The sequence below is a fragment of the Macaca nemestrina genome, chromosome 7 (genome assembly GCF_043159975.1).
Source record: "Macaca nemestrina isolate mMacNem1 chromosome 7, mMacNem.hap1, whole genome shotgun sequence".
NCBI lineage: Eukaryota > Metazoa > Chordata > Mammalia > Primates > Cercopithecidae > Macaca > Macaca nemestrina.
The window spans coordinates 64,998,162-65,011,779 of record NC_092131.1 but is presented as its reverse complement, the minus strand read 5'-3'; the positions used below and the strand labels follow the sequence as shown (position 1 = coordinate 65,011,779).

Genomic DNA, 13,618 nt, shown 5'->3' with positions numbered 1-13,618 from the left:
TGCTTCACTACTGTGGTAGCCAAGGAGGAGATAAATTAGTTTTCTAATGGTACACTAAAAATTACCACAAACTTAGTACTTAAGACAACATGAGTGTGTTACATTACAGTATTATCTTAAGTTGATTGTTTGTTACTGCTTAAGCTAGTGGGATGGTAAGAATTGCTTCTTTGGGACTAGTCAAATATCACATAAATAGGAAAGATAAGATTCCAGAAAAGCATAGGTTAGAGGGTAGTAGTTAACCTTCAGTGGCAAGACAAATGTAATAATTGTCAGTAGACAGCTCAGCTTTCAGAACTTTCATGTTGTTTTTCTAAAATGAAATGAGAATTAATTTTACAGAAAAGCACAAATATAAGCCCCTGATGTGCCTTCCTGCCTCAGCCAAGATAGCACATTAGATGCATTACTGAATCCAATTAGAAAATACAGACACTGGCAAATCCGCCAAAACCTCCAATGTAGATTTCCTAACATATAACCATTTAAATCACTTGTCTGGATTCTGAAAAGCTGGATGAAATATGGAGAATGATGACCAACTACCAAAACTAATATAAGGTAGTTCCAGCATCAGTTGCTGTTGTGTTGGGTGAATGTCACTGCCACTTTATATGTGGCTAATAAACAGGAATTTTTATCATTATTATTATGCCCATAAGTAAAGAGAATAAAACCAGTATTTTTTTTTTTTTTTTTGAGAGGGAGAGAGCATCTCGCCATATCCAAAGTTGGAGTGCAACAGTGAGATTACTGCTCACTGTAGTCTTGATATCCTGGGTTCAGGTGATTCTCCTACCCCAACTCTCAACTATAGGTGTGCACCACCATACCCAGGTAACCTTTCTGTGTATTTTTTAGTAGAGACAGGGTTTCACAATGTTGCGCAGACTGGTCTCAAACTCCTGGGCTCAAGTGATCCACCTGCCTCAGCATCTCAAATGGCTGGGATTACAGGAGTGAGCCACCATGACCACCTGTAAACCAGTTATTTTTATAATGAGATACACAGCAACATGCATTCATTGCCTTATTAAGAATTGTTAACATTTATCTTTTGTAAAAATATAGTCTTCTGGAAAATTTCTAGTCTTGAATATTTCAGAAAATATAAGCTGATACACTATATTAATAACATTATGCCATTACATAGTAGAATTAGGAGGAAGCAGTAACTACTCTGTATGTTCTAGAATTACACATACAGACCAAACGGTTAAGAATAAACTCTATGCAGATTTGAGGATTGACAGACCTGTCACCTAATGAAATGATTATGGACCCAATAGCCTGAGTCCTGCCAGGATTTCTGCCTTAAGTGAAAGGCACACTGCTGCACTCCCTTTCACAATCTAAGTGGTATAAACCTTGTTTAGACATTTTGGATTTAGGAAAACAATATATATCGCAGATAGAAATATTCTTCTGATTAGTTTGTCATCTGACTTAGAGGAAAGCACAATTTCTAGTGAAATCTAGAGCAAAGATAATGGGGCATATGTCTTACCATATCAGTCATATCACAAAGCAGGTCCAATGGAGCTAAAGAAACCTGTAGTGAAAAAGAATGCTGTGTAGAGTCCAAAGCCAACTCCAATGGAAGAATGCTTAAAATCTAAAAGCAGAAATATACCTACTGTACAATGGTAATGTTCATTTGACAAAAAAAAAAAAAAAAAGCAGTTTCTGAAATGTTATTGAGCCCTAACAAAGTCTGGTTGCTGAAAATGGGACATCAAATTAATTTGTGAATGGAATGCTTTCTAACTAGATTGATATTATCAGAGTCACTGAGGCATACATTCACAGAAGTGCAACGGCAATATATCATGCTCCAAAAATTGCGCATTTGAGGTGAGGCCCAAACATGTACACTTTATTCACACCTATGTCCTGTATTACACCAATGTATTTTTCTTAAATTGCACATAGGGATTAAAGTAGAAGAACAGTAGTCTTCTCTTAAACTAACTGCCAGGGGAAGAAAAAGAGGTCAGTTAACAGAAGGGTTGTGCCACTATGATATAAGTGAAAATTGTGAAATTTTCACTAAGTGAAAATTGTGAAATTTTCACTAAGTGAAAATTGAAGGCGACTTGCTGCACTACAAACCAACTCAGAGGTGGCTCAGAAAGATGTTGGTGAAATATAAATTCACCTAATGGCAGAAGTGTGAGCAGAAAACTTGTTCAATCACTTTTTATGGAAGGTGAAATGGTCTGAGGCAAGCATGTTCATAGGCTGTTATTGTGGGAAATGGATGGCTGGTTAGTTAAGGGTCTGAAAGCAGCAAATTTAGAAGACTAAATGCAAGAACGTTTTGGGGAAAAGGCTGTGGATAAAACTATGTGTAGATATAAAGTGAGAAATCTTTGTGTTTTTCATTTATGTCCATTACAGTGCATCACCACAAAGGACGTTCTTATGTATATAGACAAGATAACTTTTCCTAGGAATGTAAGTCAGTTCCTCTTGGCTATTTTAGTGGTGGTATAATAATTCATGTCACGAAAAAATGCCTGCCTTCCCACCATGAGAGCTCTAAAAACATTGCTGCTGACCAAGAGATGTATTTTTCAAAAGGAGGTATAACAATGGACTCATGACAAGGGATCAAGCTTTTCTAGTCTAGTCATCACCATCCAGAAGCAATAGTCTTATTAAAACAATAGAAGGCACTATTAGCTTAGATAAATCCCCCTGATGGATTGGAGTGATATCCTTAAAGAACCACTATTTACACTTCTCCAATATCCAATATATGATGTTCTATTAACATGGAATCCAAACATAGTATGTGTGGTGTTTCTAACAGTAACATATAAACCAATAATTTAGTGAAGCAATTGGGGAATTTTTGTTTGTTTTAAAACCATAAATCCTTAGACTTTGCTGAATCAGATGTCTGGGATTCTGTTCCTAGTGGTGGGAGCTGGTGAAAATGCTTCCACTAGGGGCGCATAGGCACACATTGTAGTTATTACTACTGTATTATTAGTTTGGACTCCTTTTGAGTTATTTTACTTGAGACAATAGCCTTCAGATCCATCCATGTTGGTGCAAAACATATAACTTCAGTCTTTTTTATGGCTAAGTAGTTATGTCTGTGTGTGTGTGTATGTGTATGTTTGCATATACACACACCACATTTTCTTTATACTACCCATTAATGAATATATGTCGAAGGATTGAAATAACCAAACTTTAAAAATACCAATTATTCTAAATTAATTTCTAAAATTGGAGTAATCTCAATATCCCAGTAAGATTTTTATTTCATTTTTTTGGTAAACATTAATAAGAAAATTTGATATAAAAATACAAAGTAGCCAAAATGATTTTACAATGGATGATTATAGTTAAAAGATTTATACAACCTGATTTAGCTACAGTGTTCAAGAGAGAGATTTATTCATATCAATAAGAGAATTAAAATTGATAAGAATATATATATATTAATAAAACAGAATGATTGTCCAGATAGACACACACACACAAACAGTTATGCAATTTTTTGTTGTTGTTGTTTCAGAGCATTTTTATATAAAACTTTTCATGGTGAAATAAATTTGGTTTTCAAAAAAGTAAAAACTAGAGCACAAAGATCACCCAAATATTCTTCATCTAAGATTTCTAAATATTAATGTCTTTCATAGCCATGGGAAATTTGTCAAAATAAGGATTTCATATCAGTGAAATACTATCAAACTATTGACTCTACTTGGATTGTATCAGTTTTTCCACAACTTTATTTTTTTCTGTTCCAGAATACCGACCAGGCTACTACCTTACACTGAGTTGTCATGTTTAATTAGCCTCCTTCAATCAGGCAATGTCTGTTTCATTGTTTAAACACTCCTGATGCTTTTGAAGGTAACTTTGTCTCTCTGCTCACCTCAAATTTATAGAAAAACGCTACCTTTTAAATTTACTTAAATTGTATTTTTGTTTGCTCCTGAATGTCATATATTTTGAGATTTTTAAAATCATAAGAAAAGATTCAAAGTCATTTTATTTGTTTGAAAGTGTATTTTGCAAAATGAATTATCTCAGGTCTTTCTGAACGTTCTTTATCCTTTTCCAGGAAGTTATCATTTTGCTACATTAAGTCAAAATATGGTCTACTAAATATTTTTCATCTTCACCCTCTAATTAACCAACTGTTCAATTGCACATTGCAATTTTTTTCTAAAATCTCAAATTTCAATATGAGTAAGAAATAAAACCATGATCAGTGTCCCCAAATCTTATTATTTTTGTAATATCTTTTGCTTAAGTTCTTTATTTTCAAAATGTTTTATGTAGATACCAAAATTATATTATTATATCATTAGTCCATTATTATTTTGTCTAAAGTCATTATTGAATTACATTCTCTCCCATGGTACTAGTTAAGTGTTCTATTGCTGTACATTTTGGGGTAGTTAAGCATTATTTTTCTTGTCATTGGTTGTTAGAGTTTATTAGGGATAAAAAGCAATGTATTTTTCAGGGGCATAACTAAGAAAGGATGCACTTTTGGCAAAACTCAACTGACTTGATTGGGAATATCATGAGAATTTTTACATACCTGGGGAGCAAGGAGAAGATTTATATTTTTGTCCCATTTTATTCTGCTAGTTTTATTTCTGTATTTCACACTTTAAGAATGTACGTTTACAAAGTTATCACAATGAGATTAAAAACACAAGGTTAAGAATTATACTCAATCAAACAAATACTTATTTTACAAAGGTTATATTTCTGAGTCTTGAATCCATAAACAAAATTTTGAAATGCTTCATTCATGTTTCTGGCATTAAAACAATTGTAGAATTTAAATTAAATGCTCTAATAAACAGGGTTCTAATGTATGATCATACACGACTGTATATTCAAGAAATCCTTCTTGTATAATTAAAGTTTCATTGCCTCATTTACTTGAATGATCCAATTTGAAAACCCTATAGATATTGATATGAAAGTAAATCAATAGATTAGGAAAAATATTCTCTATTCATGCTCACTATTTTGATTTAGTGTTTTGATGCTCACTATTTTGATTTAGTGTAAGTATGAACCTCAAATGACCAAAATGCAGCCACAACCACTTTCTAGAAGTATAGTCTTAATACTTTAAATTAATTGATTAGTAAAATTATTCACTTCTCAAAATTAGTAATACTTATAATAAATGTGAAACAAAGAATACCCAATTAAGGGTGAAGGAAGGAAGGAACTAGTCAGGCAAGCAGTTAGGGTGGGTCCTTGGTAAAACTCCTTCAAACAAAGAACAGCCTGAAAACCAGAGTGCAGGCCTCAGATAGGAAAGAGCCCACATCCTTGAATGGAAATGCTTACTTTGTGAACACAGATTAACAACTTTCACTTTGTTTTTAGACACATTTCTCTCTCCTTGGCGCTCTTAGTCTTTTAGTTTTCACCTATATCACATATGCCTACCTTTCTGTGATTGGCTCTGGGTAGAGTCTTCATTTATATAGGATGAGTCATCACTTCAGCTCCTGATTTGTCCCAGATCAAGGACCCAGGCCAAGCTTCCACTTCAGTCCCTGATTGGTCCCAGGCCAAGCCTTCACCTCTCCCTCTAATTGGTTTGTCACACTATCATAAATCTTTCTGAGTGGTGCTTTTTCCAAGATGGCCCGCAGACCAGTAAGCAAACTCTTCCACTTCCAGTCCATTAAAAACTCCAGACTCAGAATCATATCTGGCAACCCTCTTTTGGGCCCTCCTCATTGCTGAGAGCTTTTCTGTCACTTACTAAATCCAATACTGCCTTATTCACTTTCAGTGTCTATGTGCATTATTCTTCTTAGTTTTGGTACAAGAACTCAGAACTCACCAGCAAGGGGAGTTAAACAGCTACAGCACTTTATCTGACAACAGGAGTGAAAAAGATGCAACATTCTTGGCATGTTCACTGAAATTCATCAGAAGGGAGTGTAATAGCAGACCTCCCATTCTTTACTTTCATTTCTGAGGCATCTAGTCCACAGTTTTTTAAGTAAGATTAAACAAAATATTGAGCCCCCTTAAGCCAGTTAAAAGCAGATAGCATGGGTAGCAGCCTTACATGACTCAAGCAACAGTCTTGATGGAGAGATCTTTGTCAATCCCCCATTGCCCTCAGGTGTTGGGAATGTTTGCTCTGTTTCAATCCAATTTCCTTTCATGGATGATCTAGCTGTCATGTGGGGTTGGAAGGAGGTACTGGAGCAATTGAAAGTTTCTGGCAAGACTACCTTCAGTGTACCTAAAGGCCCCTGGACTAACTCCAGCCCACGACAGCCCATTAGCGTTTTGGAACCATGAGTTCCAGTCTTTCCTATTACATTTTCTTTTATTGTCTCCTTCACAGCCATCGTGTCTCCTATTTCTTCTTTATATACAATAATATGGGTGTTTTTTTGCAGCCCAGGAACATAATCTTCCAGGGTAGAGTCAGCAAACACCTTAGTAATCAGAATTATAACACAAATAATTGCTGTTTTTGTAATTTTCTTCAGAGAGCAGGATTTCAATATTTCAGTCTAAGTTTTTGCTGAGTAAAGACCTTTTTGCCCCAGCGATATATATTTATAGCATTGTATAAGGGAATATTTCATCCTGAGTGAATACTCTCCTCTCCATTTAGGTCGATTTTTTTTTTTCCTCCATATAAGAACTCAGCATTGCCCAATGAATTTAAACAGTTTATCTATTAGACAAATTAATTTTATTGGGAGGCATACTATTGGAACAGACTATAAAGCCCCATATCTCTCTTTTCAACCTCTGCCTGGAAAATATTTGGAGACAAAGTTACAACTTAACATTTCAAACTTTACCAAGGTACTTGGAGACATGGGGTTTCTTTCCTTAGAGGGCCTTATCAGCCCTTTGTCCAATGCCTCTAGTTCTGTAATTTCTCTCTCTCTTACATTCCTCTATTAGGTTCCAGGCTCCATGCCCCATCTGTAAACAGCAAAATTCCACCTTCAAACCTCAGGAGGAAGCCACCCTTGAGAGACAATTTTAGTCTCAGTGCAGTGCCCATCACAGGAAGAACAGCCATTCAGGCCTTATGTTCTTTTGAGGCACCTGTTGTATATCCAGTTCCACTGGCACTTGAATACAAAGGGAATTCCATGTCTAGCAGTTAATTGGCCTCATTCTCTAGGAATTCATAACTTTACCTGAGCTGTCATTAGAGGAAGTAAGAATAAGGTTAAGACACTCCCTCCATTAAAGAGTCTTGCCCAAATACAACTGTGGCATAACCTCTTGCAAGCCCCATGTAGGGAAACTTGGGAGTCTTATAGTTCAAAAGTATCTAGGAAACCAATGAGAAACCACCAGCAGAAATCTAGGGCATTGATCAGGTGGGCATTACTAGTCCTACCAATTGACTCCTCTGGATCCATGGGTAAAGGTCACACTTGCATCCATGAACAGAGCTTGTAATGGTCACTGGGACCCAGAGGTCACAGGGAGGGAAAGAGGAGAAAGGGACACTCTGTCTTTCTCTCTCCACCCTGGGTTACTCCAAAAAGAGGAAGGAGACTAAGGAATGCGTTTTCTTCCCTCTCTTTCTAGACAAACCTTTTTTTAGCATGTGCAGCTCTCAAATGCATTCTGAAAATGTGAAACTCCTTTGACCCTCAGAAAGCACTTCACATTCTTTGTACTTGGGAATGGCCATCTTACCAACTGTAGGATGAAGACACCTGGCATCCTGAGGGAAGTGTTAATTATAATACTCTCTAATAACTAGATTGAGACCCCCTATGTACAAACTTTCTTTGCCCTGTGAGACAACCTGGATCTTTGTCAACATTGTAGGATTGATTCTGCCCTCATCTGCAACTCCTGGATCTTCCAGCCCTTCTTCACAGCCCCCTTCCTGGAACTTCTCTAGCCATGTCATCAGTTTCACCAGCTCTACCACCCAAGAAACACCTGACTTCATTGTTATGCCTACAGGAAATGTCTGATGGACATGGTACCACCAGGGTCCAAGTTCCCTTTTCATTGCAGGACCTTAGAAGAATAAAGCAAGACTTAGGCAAGTTGTCTTATCACACCAATCAATATATGGAGGCTTTCCAAAACCTAACCCAAGAGTCTGAGTTACATAGAGAGATGTTATGTTGCTCCTAAATCAAACACTAACTGCTGCTGAGAGATAGGCAGCCCTGCAGGCAGCAGAGGAATTTGGAGACCAACAATATTTCTCCTATCACTAGTTGAGAAAAGAGGAAGGTGAGAAAGAACTAGAAACCACATACCCAATGGAAAGAGAGGCAGTGCCCCTGGAAAACCTTAATTGGAACCCCTGTGATCCCACAGGGATGAGAAACCATTTCTCATGAGTGGAAGAGAAACCATTTTTAGACGTGCATACTAGAGAGTAGAGAGCTTATGGAGGAGGTCCAGAGCAAAACTTGTTAATTACTTCAAGCTTTTCACGCTAGATCAGAAACTAGATGAAAATGCCTCAACCTTTTTAGAGAGGATGAGAGAAGCTTTAGCAAAACACACCTCTCTTTATTCTGATTTGGTTGAGGAACAGCTAATTTTCAAAGACAAGTTTATTACTCAGGCAACTCTTGATATCAGAAAAAGTTACAGAAACAGAACATGGAACCAGAGAGCATCTGAGAGAACTTCCTAATATGGCCACTCCAGTCTTCCAAAATAGGAACCAGGAGGAGGCCCAGGAGAAGAGGAAGCACAAAAATGGACAGAGGCTCTAGTGACTGCATTGCAGGCCTATAAAATTGAGGATCCCTAAGGATGACCTGTTAATTGCTACCAGCATGGCAAGTCAGGGCACTTTAGGAAGGATTGCCAAGGCACTAAAAGGACCCCATCTTAACCCTGTACATCCTGTGGTGGAGACAACCAGAAGGCAGACTGTCCCTGGGACATAGGCCACCAGATCGAGGACCAGACTCACAAATTGTCTTGCAGGACTGATGGGTCCCAGGGCTTAATTCTCCACTTCCAATGGCTCAGACTGCCATCACTATTCAGGAGCCCTGGGTGATTCTGGAGTTGGAAGAGAAGAAGGTAACCTTTTTTTTGGACACTGGAGCAAGTCTTTCAGTTCTCTTTTCTCCCATAACATAATGATGATGGGCATCTCAGGAGAGCCCTTAACCCAATATTTATTTCGGTCCCTCAGTTGTAGTTGGGGGGGGGGGGAACTGCTGTTTACTCATGCCTTTTTAATCATGCCTGAAGTCCAACTTCCTTGCCATGTAGAGATATTCTAGCTGTATGGGAGCCACCATCCTTGTGGCTCCAGGAAAAATGCTTTGTCTCCCTCTGGTGGAAACCAACATTAACCTGGAGGTTTGGGAAACCCAATGAAGAACTGGCTGAGCTGTAACAGCTATGACAGCCTAGATCCACCTTAAAGCCCCTACCTTTGTCCCTAACCAGAAGCAATATCTCCTAAAACCAGAAGGTAGAAAAAAGGCTAGAAGCTATTATTAATAACTTAAGAACACAAGGTCTCAGACCATGCAACAGTCCCTGCAACACCACAATATTAAGGGTGCAAAAACCCAATGGGGGAATGGAGACTAGTTCAAGACCTCTATCTCATTAATAAGAATGTTGTCCAATTCCTCTGGTAGTTCCCAATCTTTATACCCTGCCATCTCAAATACCTGAGGGAACTAAGTGGCTCAGTTGTTTTGGACCTGAAGGATGCCTTTTTCTATATACCATTGTATCCTAAATCCTCATATATGTTTGCATTTGAAGATTCCCCCAGTCAAACCACCCATTAATCTGGACTGTAATGCCCCAGGGATTCTGAGACAGCCTGTTCAGACAAGCCCTAAAAAAGATGCCTCTGGTTTCTCTTATCCTCAGGTTGAAGTTTTAAAATATGTAGATGATATGTTCCTCTGTGCCCCAACCAAGGAAGCTTCTCAAGAAGGCATTAAGGGTCTTCTTAATTTCTTAGCTGACAAAGAATCTAAAATTTCAAAATCTAAGGCTCGGCTCTTTCAGACTTCAGCAAAATACCTACGGCTAGTCCTATTAGAAGGGACCAGAGAATTAGACAAGGAGAGAATTAAACCCATCTCTTTGTTTCCACTTCCTAAAACCCTCAAACAGCTAGGAGGACTCTTGTGCATTAAAGGATTTCATATATTGTGGATACTCAAGTACAGTGAGATAGCTTGCCTTTTATATCACCTTATGAAAGAAACTCAAGACTCACACCCTTACACTGGGTAAAGTTAACAGAATAACTCCCTCTGTTTTAAAAGCAGAGGGAAGGGACCATACCTGGGGGACCTCAAATATTACAACACCACATTCATAATTGCTAAGAGCACGGGAGCCTAGAGGGTAAGAAAGAACATGTGTAAACCAAAAACATTAGAAGAACTGTGGGAAAATTTTAATGATCTAACCTTACAACACCACATTCATAATTGCTAAGAGTATGGGGGTCTGGAGGGTAAGAAAGAACATGTGTAACCCAAAACATTAGAAGAACTATGGAAAAATTTTAATGATCTAACCAAACATCCCAGTTGGGATTCCTTGTTGGAATGGTTACCCTTGGGTAGGGATGCCATCTCTTGCCAGCATTATTATCAGGTAATAAATAACTCACGGATCTTTCTAAACGTGCCCACACATCGAATCCTTAAGCCTTGTGTAATATTTGATAGTGACCTACAAATCTGCAGGCAAACAGGAAATTTGTGGATCGATAGTCCCTGTAAGGAGGTTACCTAAGATACTAGCCAGGATATATTGTCTCTGATCTTTTGAAATATCATTGGCCAAAAAGATTCTTCACAACTAGAATGTAAAATTCCAAACAGCATTATGATTAACTATACTGAGTATCGATATCTCTATCCCAAAAATACTCCCATTAGGTGTAAGAGCCTGACCTTACAATGCCTGGACCAAAACTAGCTGGAACTCTCACAAACCACAACTCAGAACCATCCCTTCAAGGAATGGAAGTTTACTTTCTCTGTGGCTCCTGGATACATTTAATCTACCCCAGGCACTGAAGGGGAACATGCACTATTGTGGCAGTGTTCCCTGATTTATTATTTTTAAACCCTACAAACATGGCAGCACTATCTGGTGACATACCCAATCTGGACTCTTTTCTGGGGAGTTCAATCTCTCACACACAATGAACCAGGAGATCACTTATTTCTATACCATCATATGGAGATTTAACAGAGAGAGAGAACTAGAAAGACATACCCTTGACAATCACATATTAGAAAAACCATAGATGAAGAATTCTATAGATAGAGGGCTATATTTGTTTGCCAGTATTTTTCTCCTTGAAAGATTAATACTTAATATCACTATTATGATGCAATGAGGGTGAAAGGCAACAGTAGGAGCCATGGAAGCCCAGCAAAATCTATAGATTCTCAAGCGACTGTGGTAATGCAGTATAGGTGAATTCTTGATCTCATTATGGACAATGTAGGGGGTGCCTGTGAATTCTTAAATGAGACATGATGCTTCCGAATCAACACTTCTAATCAGGTAGAAGAAAACTTACAGGTGCTTAAGGACCAAATTAGAATCATTAAGATTGAGATAAAATATGGGCTCTGATTCCAGTTGGCTACAAACCCTTCTTAAAGGATTTGATCTTCTTTTTTGGATCCAGTTAGCTCCTTTAGTAGGACTTCTTTTACTTGTATGTATTGTGTTAATGTTTGGGCCTTGTTATAATCAATGCTATAACCCAAATTATTTATTCTCATATAGAAGCTATGAAGCTCCAAATGGTGATGCAAATGAAATCACTCATGGACATGCCTTTCCTTCTGAGGACACTTAAGCTGGCCCCAGCAGGAGCCCTAGCTATTGTTCCCCACAAAATATCCCTCTTCAACAGGAAGTAGCCATAGGAAACATCACCCCACCTCCCTAACATCATTTAGTGGCTGGATCTCAGCTCACTGCAAGCTCCGCCTCCCGGGTTCACGCCATTCTCCTGCCTCAGCCTCCTGAGTAGCTCGGACTACAGGCGCCCGCCACCTCGCCCGGTTAGTTTTTTGTATTTTTTTTGGTAGAGACAGGGTTTCACCGTGTTAGCCAGGATGGTCTCGATCTCCTGACCTCGTGATCTACCCGTCTCGGCCTCCCAAAGTGCTAGAATTACAGGCTTGAGCCACCGCGCCCGGTCGTAACTTCTTATATTTTTATCTTTAAGCTCTATTTTTTTTCTACAATGTTTTCTTTTTTTTAATTGATACTGACACTATACTTTTTCCCATTAGTGGAAATATATCTATCTATAGATATAGACATATAAAAGACATATTATTTTTTTCCTTTGGTAACTTTTCTTTCTGTTCTAAACAAAATTTTACAAGTGAGATTTGTACTATTTTTCTGTGACTGTTTTTTCTCTTATCAACATTTGTAGGTATGAAATAGAAAAAAGTTATATACTTTCTAAGTCAAGTTTAAAATGACACCCATTTTGACTAATTTTTAAACAAGAAATTGTTTTCTCACCAAGAATCAACTGTTGATTTTCTAAAATGTCTATTTTATTGAAAGAGATGAATAATTTTTGCAAAAATAGTGGCACGTTAGTAGCTAGTCTAAGGTTTTATCTCTCTCCTTCTTATGTGATTGTTTCAATATATTATTCACTTTGTGTCATTCTAAAAATGTCAGTATTTGCCTTAATGATGAGGTAAAAACCAATGTTATTTATTTGAAAGAGATTCTTCAGTTATTTCTTGTTTCTTCTCATTTGATATTATTATTAACATAATATCATAAATTATTACTTTTTTATTTTGTGTTTGAACTAAATATTGTGATAATAAGATAACATATAATATTTACATTAGTTTGACAGGGCTGCCACAACAATTTACCACAGTCTGGGTGGTTTAAACAGCTGAATTTTATTTTCTCAAAGTTCTGAAAGCTTGAAGTCCAAGAGCAAGGATCCAGCAGGTTTGATTTCTTCTGAGACGTCTCTCTTACTTAAAGAGGGCCAAAGTTTTCCTGTGTCTTTACATGGTCTTTCCTCTGTATGTGTGTATCTTTGACATCAGTCTGCTCTGGCTGTCATAATACAATTCTGTAGACTTAGTTGCCTAAAGAACAGAAGTTTATTTTCTCAGAGTTCTGGAGACTTGAAAATCCAAAGTTAAGATGCCAGTCAGTTCAGTTACTGGTGAGGGTTCTTTGAGGCTTTCAGATGGTTCTCTTCTTTCTGTGTCCTCACATTGCACAAAAAGAAAGAGAGTGACAGAGAGAGAGAGTACACAATCTCTCTATTGTCTCTTTTTGTAAGGGCACTAATCCTGTTGGACCAGGGCTCCATCCTTATAACCTCTTTTAATCCTACTTACCTTTGAATGGTCTCATCTCCAAATACACTCACGTTGGATTTTGGGGCTTCAATATATAAATTTGGAGAGTGGTGGATGGGGGGCATTGAAAATTTGGTGTTTCTGAAAGGTTGAAAATACCTGGTGTTTCCCTATGTGTCACTATTTCTTCTTCTCATAAGGATATTAGTCAAATTGGATGAGGGTCTACTCTAAAAGTCTCATTATAATTGTATCACCACTTTAAAGTTACAGCTTCATAATAT

General features: G+C 37.6%; 1 long non-coding RNA gene across 1 annotated transcript in view; it reads right to left on the bottom strand.

The window, feature by feature from the left end:
- LOC105481921 (uncharacterized) overlaps positions 1–11,297 on the bottom strand; it is a 36,260-nt gene extending 24,963 nt beyond the window's left edge. The window contains exon 1 of the long non-coding RNA XR_011625373.1: positions 11,242–11,297. This is a non-coding gene — a long non-coding RNA (uncharacterized lncRNA). The remainder of the gene's footprint in view (positions 1–11,241) is intronic.
- Positions 11,298–13,618: the final 2,321 nt, after the last annotated feature.